General features: G+C 37.6%; 1 pseudogene; it reads left to right on the top strand.

The window, feature by feature from the left end:
- The first annotated feature begins 8,891 nt into the window (after positions 1-8,891).
- LOC130841469 (V-type proton ATPase subunit B, brain isoform-like) lies at positions 8,892-14,700 on the top strand (annotated as a pseudogene).
- Positions 14,701-15,339: the final 639 nt, after the last annotated feature.

The raw sequence follows: 15,339 nt of genomic DNA, 5'->3' as shown, positions 1-15,339 counted from the left end.
TGAAAAACTCATACTCATCCTTCAAAGCTTAGTTTGAAAACCACATTCTTTGTTGAACCCTTCACTGATAAGTCATTCATTTTCTTTGTCTACTGGATCTCACAGCATCTCATATACGCTGCCCCTATATGATACATTACATTGAATTATAAAGATATACATCTATATTCCCCATTAGTTTTTGAGCTTTTTGAGGACCGAAACTGTATCATATTCTTTTCTTTATCCCTAGTGCTTAACAAAATGCCTAGAACCTATTAAGTGCTCAAAAATTATATGTCATATGATTTGTTTGACTATATTTATAGATGGCATTTGGTAAATGTTTTATAGAAAATATGCCACAAATAAAACACATATATGTATTTTAAAAATCATGGGCAGCTGTTTTAATCTTAAGTATTTGACCTCTACTCTACTCTACTCTACTCTTGATGCTTTCACTCTGGAAAAAAGTAGAAAAAACAAAGTAAAGATAATAGAACAATTTTGGTCAAAGCCAAGCCATGGCTGTACCTCTAGTGATAGTTATGTAATTTTGGAAGATATGAAAGCATCAGGAGACAACAGTATTCTAAATTTCCATATCATTCTTTCAGCAGATATCAGTTGAGCACCTAATTGATTCCAGGCACTGTACGAAACACTAGTGATAAAGACATGATTGTAACACAGTACTCAAATTCACAGTTTAATGGGGAGAAAAAATAATGAAAATATAATGTGATCAATTCTGTAAGAGAGAAGTACACACAGGATGCTATTGTGAATTCATATGTGCCTAACCCAGGGAATGTTAAAGAAGGCTTCCCAGAGATAAGTACGAGTTACTCAGGCAAAGAAGCAGAATGTATAATCCAGGCACAAGAATCCACAAAAAGGAATGTAAGTGAATGAAAGTGTGGCTTATTTGAAGAACTGTACACAATATATGCATGTTTCAGTATATCTAGAACATAGGAAACACAAGGGTAAACAAAAATGCATGGTCAAGTTCAACAACCAATCTAAGTCATGGTAAGGGATGTTCTTGAAGACTGTGACAGGGGGTAGGGAATAGGGGGGTAAAACTGGAGAATTTTAGATAGAAGAGTGTCATGATCAGATTTGCATTTTAGAAATATGACTGGTTATTGTGTGCAGAATGGATGGGAGTGGAGTAAATAGTTGACAAGATTGGAGATAGAAACAACAATTATAATCAAGGAAAATGCATCATGAACTGAACTAATTTAGTGGTAATGGAGGTGAAAAAGATGTAAAACATAGAATTGACAGGTCTGATAGGATGTGTATGTTAAAGAAAAAAAGAGGATCTAGAATAAAGTCTAAGATTTCAGATTTGGGTTACTGGGTGTTTGGGTTACTAATCTGGGTACTGGGTATTCTGCTCACTAAGACTGGGAATAATGAAGGAACAGTAGGTTTGGAGACAGTTTTGGCCTTATTAAATATGAAGGACCCGTGGGTCATGAGGGTGGAAATGTATAGCAGACAGTTGAATACATAGGTCTGGAGCTTAGGAGAAAGATCTTGGCTGTAAATATTGATTTGGGAGACATCACCATAGAGATGGTAGCTAAAACAATGGCAATAAATGACTCCCAAATCTTTGCTTTTAGCCAAGGCTTTTTTTCTTCTGGACTCAAGACTCAGAATGAGCCATATTTTCAGTGGACTAGTGGGGAAGAAGGCAGACCATAGTAGATTGAGAAGAGAGCGGATAGTAAAGAAACTGAGGTAGTGTGGACCACTCTTTTAAGAAGATTGAGTGTGAAGAGCTCAAGAAATAAGTGTTTTTCCTGGAGAAAAGTTAGCATCAAAGAGTTGATGATAGGAGGTGGGATTCAGGAGGAAGGACTATTTTCCATTGAAACTGGAGACAAGCAGGTAAGGATGTGTCATACAAAAATAATTTTGTCTGTGGGGACTCAGAAAGTCCAGGGCATGTCCAGAATTGCATTTTACAAAGATCACTATGACAACACTTGAAGATTAAATTGGAGGTAAATTATTTCATAAATGTGTGTATTCTTCAAGGGTGGAGAAAAATAAAACAGGATTTTAGTTATTAAAGGAAGTAGGATAGCATACTCAATACCTTCCTACAAGCCCACACTAGCCATGAGATTGAATATAACTTCAGGTTATATTAAACTTGTGGTTGAAATTGAGCAGGATACAAGATCAATATACACAAATCAATTATATTTCTATACATTAGCAATGAACAATCATAAAATCAAATTAAGAAAATAATTCCATTTACAATAGCATGAAAATGAGTAAAATACTTAGGAACAAATTTAACAAAAGAAGTACAAAACTATAAACTACAGAACATTGTTGAAATAAAGTAAAGAAGACCTTAATAATTAGAAAGAAATCCCATGTTCATGGATTGGAAGACTTACTTATTGTTAAGATGGCAATACTCCTCAAATTGATATACAGATTCAGTGCAAGTTCTATCAAAATTCCTCTTACCTTTTTTGCAGAAACGGTCATTCTGACCCTAAAATGTGAAATAGAAAATATGAAAATCCAAGGGAAACAGAATAGCCAAAACAATAATGAAGAATAACAAAGTTAAAGTTCTCACACTTCCCAACAAAACTACTATATAATCATGATGGTGAGGTGTTGACATAAGGATAGACATATAGATCAATGGAATAGAATTGAGAGTTCAGAAGTAGAACCCCACATTTCAGTCAATTGATTTTTGATAAGGGCACCAATATATTGGGTTAGCCAAAGAGTTCATTCAGGATTTTCCATAAGATGTTACGGAAAAACCCAATGATCTTTTTGGCCAACCCAATAATTCAATGAGGGAAAGAAAGAACAGGCTTCTCAAAAATTGTGCTGGGACAACTTAATGTTTATATGCAAAAGAATGGAACTGGACACCTATCTCACAGCATATATAATAATTAACTCAAAATAGACTAAGACCTAAATGTAAGAGCTAAAACTATACAACTCTAAGCAGAAGGAAACACTTGTAAGTCTTTGTGACTTTGGTTTAAGCAATGGTTTATTAGATATGACACCAAAAGCACAACTGATGAAACAAAGAGTAGGTAAACTGGAAATCACCAAAATATAAACCTTTGTGCTTCAAGGGACACCATTGAGAAAGTAAAAAGACAGCCCAGAAAATGTTGGTAAGTCATATATCTGATAAGTGACTTGTACCTAGAATTATATAAAGAGCCCCTACAACTCAAAAACAAAATAGCATAATTAAAAATTTGGCAAAGTAGCTGAATAGACATTTCTCTAAAGAATATATACAAATGGCTATTAAGCACATTAAAAAATGCTCAATGTCATTAGCCATCACGGGAATGCAAAATGGGATTCTGCTTCACAACTACTAGGATGGCTACAGTCAAAAAGAGAGACAGTAAGTGTTAGCAAGGATATGAAGAAATTGGAAACCTCTTCACTGCTGGTGGGAATGTAGAATGGTGCAGCCAGTTGGAAAACAGTCTGGCAACTCCTCAAAAAGTTAAACATAGAGTTATCATATGACCCACAATTTCAGGTATTTACTCAAGAAAATTGAAAGCATATGTCCAATCAAAATCTTGCACAAGACTGTTTATAGCAACCTTATTTATAAAAGCCAAAAAGTAGATCAACTCAAAATGTCCATCAATTAATGAATAAACAAAATGTGGTATATCTGTAGAATGGAATATTATTTGGTTTTAAAAAGGAATGAAATACTTATACATACTACAACACGGATGACTCTTGAAAACATTGTGCTATGTGAAAAAAGACAGTCATGAGGAACTACATATTGTATGATTCCATTCACATGAGATATCTAAAATAAGCAAATCCATACAGTCAGAAAGTAGACTAATGATTGCTTAGGGCAGAGGTGGGAGAATATTTGGGGGAAATAACGAATGACTGCTAGTGGGTACAGAGTTTCTTTAGGGGAATAATGATGAAAATATTCTAAAATTATAGTGATGGTTGTACAACTCTGTGAATATACTAAAAAACATTGTTATACACTTTAAATGGTGACTTTATAATGGTGACTTGGAGTAGGGGAACATTAGATGAGAAAGTTAGAGATGGCTTTTTGAAGATGTGATATTTAAATTGAGACTGAAAGTTGAAAAAAACACTTCCATATAAAAAGTCAGGGAAAGAACTTTCTAAGCAGAGAGAAGAGCAAATACAAAAACCCTAAGGGAAAAAACAGGCTTGATGTGCTCAAAAAAAGACATTCAACATGGCTGAATTGCCGATGAGGTAGGCAGATCATACCGGGCTTTGTAGGATATGGTAAGATATTTGATTTTGTTATCAGTTCAGTGGAAAGTCACACTGGAGGATTTTCTCCATGGGAATGATTCTGAATGCTGAAAATTTACTGATAGATTGTATATGGAGTATAAAGGAAAGAGAGGAATGAAGGATGACTTCAAAGGTTTTGATTTGAGCAGCTGGGTGGATGAGGAATACTGGAGGAAAAGCAAAGTGGGAGGAGGGATCAATTTTTTTGGTTTTGACATGGTTAGTCAGATATGTCTATTAGATATGTCTATTAGACTTCCAAGTGGGGTTCTTGAGTAGGCAGTTGGATATATGAATTTAGATCTCAGGGGTCAAGTACAGACTAGAGATATAAATTTGATAGTCATCAGGATATGAGTGCTATTTGAAGTTATGTTACTGGACTTATAAACAGAGTGTAGATATAGAGGAAAAGAGAAGCTGGTAACAAGTCCACAGGTGTTCCAACATTTAGAGGTCAGGTAGCAAAGGAGAAGCTGGGCCAGCAAAAGGATCTGGGATAGATCATATGGAGCAATAGAAGAAAAACCAGGAATGTGTGGTATCAAAGAAGCAAAGAGAAAAAAGAAAGTATTTCAAAAATTAGGGGATGATCCACTATATTAAATGACACTGAGAGATAAAGTCAGATGAAGACTGAGAAATAACATCAGATTTGGCAAAATGAGATGGTTGGTAACCTTGGCAAGAGCTGTTACAGCAGAGTGGTGGGGACAGAAGCAAGACTGACATGGACTGAAAAGTGAAAGAGAGGTGAGGGAATGGTTACAATGAGGGTTACAACCTTTTTTGAGATGTTTTACAGTGATAAGAAGCAGAAAAATGAGGTGGCAGCTGGGAAATTATGTGGAGTTGAAAGTTTTGTATAATGCAAATCTGCATGTTAATAGGAATGATCCAATTGAGAGGGAAAAAGTGATACTATGTGATAGAATACTAATAATTGCATGAAAAAAAAGTCACGGGAGGGCAAGAAGAGGATCCTGAGCACAGTTGAAAGAGTTGGTCTTTGATACAAGAAGAGACACTTTATCCGTAATACAGGTGCAGGTAAGTTGGTAAATTTGGTGTTTGGAAAATGAAATGAATGATTGTGCCTATGTAATACCAAATAGGGTATTTCAAGGCTTTTCTGACTGTTTCTGTTTTCTTAGAGAAATAAGATGTGAGGTCATTAACTGGTAAAGAACATAGAGGAGAAGTTGGAGATTTGTGGAGATACGGAATGGTGAAATTGTCATCTCAGAGAATAGGAGAATAAATTAAGAAATTGTAGGATTGCTAGGCAGTGCTGTTGGGCCCTTTGGAGATTTTTAATCATACATTTAAAAACCTGAAGTTCATCTGAGAAACTCATATCCAGGTATTGCTGCCCTAAAAAGAACCTTGATATGTAACAACTGGAAAAACATCATTGGCATTGGAGAGGAAAATGAATAGGACAACTACTTTGCCTCTGACTCTCAATACATGGGGCACCTAGTCAGGCTGTCCCAGATAGATTAGATGAAACTGTGTGTCTTCCTACATACAAATTTCGCTCTTTGGAATGTCATCAGAGAGTTCCATAGACTTCTCTTGATTTCTTTACTTTTCCCAACCCTCAGATGTTTTGTTCTTTGATCATAGATTTAAATTGGAATCCGCTGACTTTTCTACATTTCTCATATACTAATGGTTCCTTCCACATAGCTTTATTCTTTTTCCTTTGAAATTGTCAAGGTAGACCATGGCTTAATGCTTTACTGAACATATCTGTCCCACACTCTCACGGGGTCAACCTCCTTGTGGGTGCTGAACAATGGAATCAATGATTGTGCCTATGTAATACCAAATAAGGTATTTCAAGGCTTTCTGAAGTAAGGTATGGAAGAGGAATTTCTTTTGATGGAGAAGGTGAAAGCTGTATTGACTGTATTTCTGAAAAACAGGTGGAGGCTCAACTTTTGGGTTCCACAACAGTGACTTCAAGGTAGGGTGATCAGGATAGTCCCACTTTCTGTTGGTTGTTCCAATGTAAACCTGAAGAGTTACCCCTGTCACTCTCATAAGTGTTCTGATTTGGGCAATAAATTATATAGTCAGTCTACATCAAGAGGCTGATACAGTCACTGATTCTGGAGAAAAATGTCTTCATAGCTAGCTGCTATTCTTTCTGGACTCCTATGGGCTTATAAGAGTAGAGTGTCACACTATGATCACATGACCATCACCACTACCCCTAGGACCTGATCTAAAAAAAAAAATGTCACCATGTCAATCTGACTCTGTCTTCTAGTCTATAATTTTCTACTCTTTAGGTTTGGCCTGAAACACTTTTCTACATCTATCTAGTTGAATCAAGGCCCAGGTCTCGCTTAACGAGTTTAAATTAGGCCCCAAATTGACAAGTAGTAAGTACACAGCATCCCTCTATATGCTGAGACTCACCTACTGCTTCCTATGGGATCCTTTTCCCCAAATATATCCAGAATGCTTAAGCTAGAAAATCTGTTTTGTGGCCCCTAAATCTAAATTTTAGATAGATCTCTTTCCATTGCATCAGATATGCTATTCTCTCTTGCCTGCTAGAGGAAAAACGTCTGGACTAATGAAATTAAGTCCATGGAAGGAAAGGTGGCCCCTTTAAGAACTGAGGCACAGAATGGTCAGGAACCTGTTATTCTGTCTACTATGACATCAGGGAGCAAAGATAAGAGGGGCTGGGTATAGACACAAGTGAAGCTTTCTTGCCAAGCTTCACTGAAATCACACTTTCAAGAGTCATGGTTTTCTTTTTTTGTTTTGTGATGTTGTTTCTTTTTATTTTTAAGAAGATTATAAAAGCAAAGCAGAAAAGGAAAGGCCAAAGACAAAAGAAAGATATTTAAACAACGGAGGAAAAATATTGGGTCTGTCTCATTCTTCCTGTTTGTATCAGTTTGTCTTTCCAGATGATACCTAATCTTTATCTCATCTCTGATATATTATCAAACTAAGGTTCCCCACCACCCCCTGCTCCAGGGGTGGTTGTAGATGGACATGAACTGAAACTTAGGGATGAACCATGGTATATATTTCACATCCAACTTAATGTCTTTTTTTTTAATCGGAAAGTGAAATGGATTATTTTAGTCTGCATCAAATTTCCCCATGTCAAAATATCTCTATCAAAGTAGCTGTGTAAAAATATCCTTGACTTCAATATGGCTCCATCAAAATGGCTATGTCACAATGTTATGTACCCACTCATAACCAGTATGGCTATAAGAATAGGCTCTGGGTAGATCTGGTCTGGATCCAATTATATGCCTCATGTCTGTGTCAAAAATGCCAATTTCTTATTTCAAAGTCCATATTACTACAATTTACTCTTTGCTTATGCACTTAAAGTATGGTCTTTAAGAACCAAGTCTTTATCAATTGATTTGTATGTATTAGCTTCCCTCCAAAACTCTGTTGTATGCTGTAACTGTTTAACCCTGCAGCTCTCTATATTCAGCCTCAGCATTCTCTAAGTTACTTTTTGTCAGCTCTGTTTCCTCTGGGGATAAGCGTTTTTCACACTATGACAATAGGAAGGGGGGATTTATATTTAATTCTTTTGGCTGGAAGTTCTACTTATTGCTTAGAGTAGCAGCTGAAATGAAACTTCCATTTGCATTTCCCCTTCAGTAAGCCATTCTACATCATAGAAAGATAAATATAAATAGATGATAGATAGAAATAGAGAATGACCTTGCTAAGTTACCACTTTAATACGTAAATATTTGCCTTTTAATAATACCTTTGTTTATTTGTCAGTTTTTAGGAACAGGCCTGGAGATATCTTGACATTTACATATTTAGCATGTGGTATCAATATGGGCCCTTGTATTTCAAATTTCCTTAAAATCATGTCTAAACCTTTCCTCTCTCCCTTAAAAAAAATCTATGTGCAGAATCCCTGGAGTTCATCTCTTCAGAGTGTCCCTCCTAGAAGTCCTTCATCTCTACCACAACAGTTCTCTGGAAGAAATTACAAGTAAGCAATCCCTTAAAAGGAAAAGTAAAGCTTGTAAATACTGAAAAAGAAAGAAAGCAAGATCTTATTTAGAAAGAATTTTAGTAGAAAGTTTTATGTATTTATTTTTCAGTAGGAGATGGGGTTGCAGAGAGGGAGAGGCATAGTCAGAGATAACAATGTTTCTGACTACGAATATACAAATAATTGTGTTTATGAGAAGATGACTCTAACACATTTCCTGAGGAAAAAAGCATTGACCTAGATTAATCTGTAAGGTTTTTAAAATTGTATTTCCTTCATTAGTATCATAGTAATTTCTCAGACATTCTTAGACCTTAGGAAAAATTCTCTAACAAAACCCCTAGTTTTAGTGAGGAATAGAATAAAAGGATGAATGATTATCTTTGTTTTATGAAGATGCCATTATTTTAGTATATCTGCTATATTGATCTAATGTGCTTTCCAGATGATTTCATTTATTTGCTTCCTAGAGAATATAGTGATAACAATCTATGTGTGTTTGATATTTTAAAAATATCCTAAAATATTTCATGTTTATTTTTTCATTTAAAACAGCATTATGACTCATGAGCCCATAGAGAACAATCCTTACATCTATCCATCTAATAACTGGGATGGCTCTCTAGGAGCAGCTAGACCTGAAGCAAATTATGGGGACAAGCATTCTTCAGCCATGCACATGAAACCACTTTTCGTATGTATCATGCATTTCAATTTCTACATATAGTTATCATCACCATAATTCAAGTAAAGGTAATATAATGAATACTAAGACTTTGCTATAGCAAAATGATATGACAGAATCAGTTGAGATAAAGATATGGAAAGTTTAGCTTAATAAGATCACTACTATTTCATTTTGTAAAATAGGATTAGGAAGTATGAGTCAAAGGTATAGTATATATAATACTTCATATGTATTAATATGCTATATGTATATATAACTTAAATTTGCAATCTTTAGAAAGGAGATTTGAGATCAAAAGAAGACTGGTGAAATTCCATGAGACTAACTCAGAGGTCAGACTGGTCTTATGATAATCATTAAATTATCACAATTTAACAAGGTAACTGCTATTTTGTGTTTTAGTGTACTTAATACATCAAATAGTACATTGCTCAGGCTAATGCTGAATACTGGCTAATTGCTGATCTCTAGTTACAAGACATATTAGCAATTAACATGAAGTGCAAACTGTGTTTCTTTGTGTGTTTAAAACTAGAAATCAGAAAAAAATTTAAATGGATTATCACTTGAAAGTTATCTTTATGAACGTTCTTGACAAATGCAATGAATTATAGAAAAATGAAACTAATTCACCAAAAATGAATACCTGATATTTATTGACATATCGAAGTGTTGTGTGTTTTTTTTGGGGGGGGAGGGGGAGGGTCATTTTCAGTTGAGTGATCACTGACAAAATAACCTTCCCCAAAAAACCCACAGTGGGGAGAGAGATATCACCAAGATGGCAACATATGTTGTTCCTGACTTCACTCCCCCTCAGAAGAAGAACTAACATCTATTCAAGAACATGGCATGATTGAGAGAATTCTAGAAATAGGGGTAAGACTAAAGCATCCCCTGCACCACAGAGACCAAGAGATGCTGAATCAGAAGGATAAGAGAAGCTGCTATACGTTGACTGTATTGTCCTTCCCATTGCCAGTGTAGCACCACACGGAGAGGTCTCCTGAGTCTCTGGTTCCTCCAGTGGGAAAGGAGAGCCCAGGGAGACAGCCAACCTCCTAAGTTTCATGGGTTGCTTTGTGGGAGCCCCTACTCTGGTCTCACCACACAGATTGCAGGGGAATCTGCAGGGCTCAACCACTGGGAATCTGACTGTTATGGAGAAGACGGAAGGGGCTTACAACAAGGATCTTGGCAGACCAAGTTCATACCTGCAGTGACCAAGTAGTAATCCTAACTAATGGCTTTGTTCATATGCAGAACCAAGTCAGTGGTGCACTTTGATTAGGGAACTCATTAGGATGCAGATCTGCCTGATTTGGGTACTCAAATGAGGAGTTTTCCCAGCCATAGAGCCTGGGCTAAGGAGTCTGAGGCAAGGAGCTGAGTCATAGATCCATCCACTGAGAAGAGTGTCTCCCAGCCCCATTTGATCAGAGGGACTGGTGAGAGCACCTGGAAGCTGTGTAGCCTAGCAACACTCCAGCTGAGAGACATGCAGAACTGACTGCCCCCAGAGTAAAGCCAGTACTGGACATGGCTTTACTTTGGGGGCAAAGCTGACTGCCTTGCTAAGCCCAGGCAGGGGCATTAACTCATAGCCAAGGCTCAGGATAGCTCTCATCTCCCCCAGACCAGAAAGGCTGCTTGAAGAAAAATGGGAGTTGCCTGGAGTGACCCTTCACTGTCCCACTCAGGCAAGTGACCTGAAACAGGCTGGCAAGAACACCTGGAAGCTGTGCAGCCTAGCAGCACTCAAGGCAAGAGGCAGGCAGGCAGAGCTGACAGTTTGCAGAGCAAAATCAATGAACCTGTTTGGCCAGAGAACTTGGAGTACAGGTTGGCTTGAGTTAAGACAACAAAGAGCTTTACTGGCTTTATGCTGCTTCTCTCACTGCACCCAGGCAGGGAAACTAATTCATAGTTCTGCTCATTGCTGAATACAGCTTCTAGCCTGCCTGACCAGGGAACCTAACCAGAGCACACAGGAAACTGCATAACCCATCCAACAGCCCTGATTAGAGTGGCACTTGAACAGAGAGCACAACCCATGTCTTTCCCCCTTTGCAGAAGAAAACTGATGGTCTCACCTGAGCAGGGAATTCAGTGCACACTGTTACCTGATTTGGGTTCCCAACCAATAAAGCCATACAGGTCCTTGCTACCCTACCAGGGAGTGAAGCTAATTCATAGCCCTGTCTACTACTGAATATAGTACCCAGTCCCAACCATTTGGTAAGCCTGACCAGAGAATCCAGGAAAGTGCAACACCATCTAACAGCCTTTACTTAGGTAGGGAACCAAGCTAGCAGTCCTATCCAGCTCTTCTCAGTCAATGGCACGCCTCCCCATCCCCAACCTCAGAGTTTGAACAGTTGCCTCCCTCCATGCGCAACATAAAAGCAGGCCCCACTTGCCTAAGGACCTTACCAACAAATATGCCTAGAAACCCAAACTGAGCTGACTGGTGAAGATCCATCTCTGCCAAAGAAAACCTGTAAAGTCCATAAGAGGAGCCCAGTTACGCAAATGTGCAGATACAAATGTAAGGAATCAAGGATAAGAAAAAAACAAGTAAATATGACACCAACAAAGGAAACTAATAAAGCTTCAAGAACTGACCCTAACAAAATGGAGATCTGTGAACTGTCAGACAAAGAATTCAGAATAATTCTCTTAAGGAAATCTAGTAAAATACAAGAACACACACACAAACAACTAAATGAAATGAGGAAAACTGCTTTCATGAGTGGAGGTTAGGCCTGCAGCCAGAGGGAGATGTTGTCTGGTGGAGAGGCTGCTCCACAGGAGGACACCTAGATATCAGAGAAAGCTAGAGCTGAAAAGTACCCTGCAGGTCATCTAGTCTAACCCTCTCATTTTACAATGCTAAGCGTAAGGTTCTGGGAGGGACAGGGTTTGCCAGGATTTAGACACCTAATTATTGGCATAGCAGGAAAGTTCCAGGTTTCTTAAGTCTTGCTTGACCTTTTTCTACCATTAGCTTTGCTGAGCACAAGGCTATCTTGGGGAAGACAAGAAGCTTTGTCCATATTATATAGTATATATCCAAAGCATATGCATAGACATGTTTAAGTGTTGTGATTGTAAAAAGACCTTAAAAAAACAGGCTTAAGTGGACTGCTCAGAGTGGTTCTGAAAGAAATGGTTCTTGATTACTAAACAATACAATTGTGTAGCATCAGACCTCTTCACAGCTTCTTTAGGAACTGGAGGTGAGTCCTGAAAGTAGGCTCTTTAAAACTTAGGAAAGCACCTGATGTTTCCCCAGGTGGTAAGATTATGTTTGCACTGGTTAATTGCCAGAGTGCCTGTTTGTGGCTCATTGGTTAAAAAGAATTTCAGATGAAGGGTTTTAGTCTGGGTGCTCTCCTATCTGACTAATCCCATCCTAATCAGTCACTGGGTCATGCGACAGCTCTGCAGTGTGAGGAAGAAGGAAAAGACTTGATTCTATGGTTTGAGGAGATGTGCTTTTATAAAAAAATTTTTATTGAAATAGTTGATTTACAGTGTTGTGTTAGTTTCAGGTGTACAGCAAAGTGATTCAGTATATATATTCTTTTTTAGATTCTTTTCCATTATAGGCTATTACAAGACATTGAGTATAGTTTCCTGTGCTATACACTAGGTCCCTGTTGGTGATCTGTTTTATGTACAGTAGTGTATATATTTCCATCCCAAACTCCTAATTTATCCCTCCTCTCCCAGATATACTTTTTATAATGGGAACTATTTGCATAAGAGAATGCCTTTTGGGAGTTTATGTGAGCTGAAGTAAATGTTTCCAGAAATTGACAGACATTGCATTCTTATGACAATAAATTTATGCCTAACAATTACAAATACTCTTTTATGAATTGCATTCATATGCTTTGCCCCTAAGAGGCAGCTTCTAGGAAAAGATTATAAGGGGCAGCTGTCATTTTTCCATGTAATTATTCATTCAATTCAATTTAGAGAGTATCAACTTAAATAATAATATAGTTTAAAGAGGACTCCATATTAAGGTTGTAAACCCTTAATGAGATATGAGTTCTCAATATTTTGTGTGTGCTTAGCCAGTGACTGAAGAACTTCACCAGTGGCTACACTCCACTGGAGAAAGATTGTTTTTCAGTAATGATACAAGAGTGTCCCAGAATTCAAAAAATGAACAGTTTAGTTTTAGAATTTGAGCTGCAGCACAGAGTTAAAGAACAAGTGATGAGCCAGACAGTTGATTTTAGAAAGTCATTGAAATACAGTATTTGCATGCTTTTAAAATGAGAACAATGAAGAAATTGTTTTAGGGCATACAAGACAGTATCGGGAGTCAATGGTCCACTAGTGATCTTAGTTCATGTTAATTTTCCCAGATATGCTGAGACTGTGCAGCTGACATTATCTGATGGCACGAAGCAGAGTGGGCAAGTTCTAGAAGTTAGTGGGTCCAAAGCAGTGGTTCACATATTTGAAGGGACTTCAGGTATATATACCAAGAGAATGTCCTGTGAGTTTACTGAGGATATTCTCCCAACACCGGTGTCTAAGGTAGTACTTGATGGGGTATTCAATGGATTAGGAAAACTCATCAACAGAGGTCCTGTTCTACTGGCTGAAGACTTCCTTGACATCATGGGCCAGCCAGTCAATCTTCAGTGTCAAATCTATCGAGAGGAGATAATTCAGACTAGCATTTTGGCCATAGGTGGCATGAAAATTCCTATCTTCTCTGCTGCTGGCTAACCACACAATGAGATTGCAGCTCAAATCTGTCAGCAGGCTGGTTTGATAAAAGAATCCAAAGATATAGTGGACTACAATGAGGAAAATTTTGCAATTGTATTTGCTGCTATGAGTGTAAACATGGAAACTGCCTGGTTTTTCAAATCCAACTTTGAAGAAAATAGCTCAGTGGACAATGTTTGCCTCTTTGTTGACTTGGCTAAAGACCCAACTATTGAGCAAATTATTACTCCTTGCTTGGCTTTAACCATGGCTAAGTGGTGAAGATCAGTATGAGAAACATGTATTAGTTATCCTAACAAACATGAGTTCTTATGCTGAAGTACTTTGAGAGGTTTCAGCAGTCAGGAAGGAGGTTCCTGGTCAATGAGGTTTCTCAAATTATATGTATACAGATTTAGCCACAATATATGAATGTGCTGGTCGAGTGGAAGATAGAAATGGCTCTATTACTCAAATTCCTATTCTCACCATACCTAATGATGATATCACTCACCACAACCCTGACTTGACTGGCTGTATTACAGAGGGGCAGATCTGTGTGGACAGACATCTACACAACAAACAGACTTACCCACCTATTAATTTGCTGTGCTCATTATCACGGTTAATGAAGTTTACTACTGGAGAAAGTTTGACCAGAAAGGATCATGCCAATGTATCTAACCAGCTGTGTGCATGCTATGCTATTGGTAATGATGTACAAGCCATGAAAGCTGTAGTTGGAGAAGAAGGCCTTACCTCAGATGATCTTCTTTACTTGGAATTTCTGCAGAAGTTTCAGAGGAGCTTTATTGCTCCTGGTCCTGCCGATGAGACTTTGAACATTGGCTGGCAGCTGCTCCAAATCTTCTCCAAAGAAATGCCGAAGAGAATCCCTCAGAGCACCCTGAGTGACTTCTACCCTCAAGACTCTGCAAAGCATTAGCTGCTGCTTCATCACTGATTTGATGCTTTTGTGAAATACTGGTTCTGTTTTCTTTACTCCTTTTGCACTCCCCCATCACCACAGTTGTGTTGGAGTTTACTGTTACCCTGTAACTAAAAACAAAGAATAGGTAACAAAAAAGTGAAATTAGGAAAACAATGCATGAACAAAATGAGAAGTTCAGCTAAGAAATAGAAACCATCAGAACAATCCAACCAGAAATCCTAGAATTGAAAAATACAAAAAGTGAACTGAAGAATCCAATAGAGTTTCAAAAGCAGGCTCAACCATGCAGAAGAAACAATCAGCAACCTGGATGACTGGACATTTAAAATTATCCAGTCAGAGACACAAAAGAAAGAAGAATGCAAAAGAGTGAAGAAAGACTATGGGACTTATGGGACACAATGAAACAATATTTGCATGATTAGAATTCCAAAAGAAGAAAAGAAAGAGAAAGGGACAGAAAGTATATTTATAGCAATAGTGGCTGAAAACTTCCTGAACCTGGGGAGAGAAATGGACATCCAGATGCATGAGGCCCAAAGAACCCCAAATAGGTTAAACTCGAATAGGGCTACACTGAGACACATTATTTAAATTGTCAAAAGTCAAGGACAATGAAGGAATTTTAAAAGA

The sequence above is a fragment of the Hippopotamus amphibius genome, chromosome X, assembly GCF_030028045.1.
Source record: "Hippopotamus amphibius kiboko isolate mHipAmp2 chromosome X, mHipAmp2.hap2, whole genome shotgun sequence".
NCBI lineage: Eukaryota > Metazoa > Chordata > Mammalia > Artiodactyla > Hippopotamidae > Hippopotamus > Hippopotamus amphibius.
This window is presented reverse-complemented; position numbering and strand designations above follow the sequence as displayed.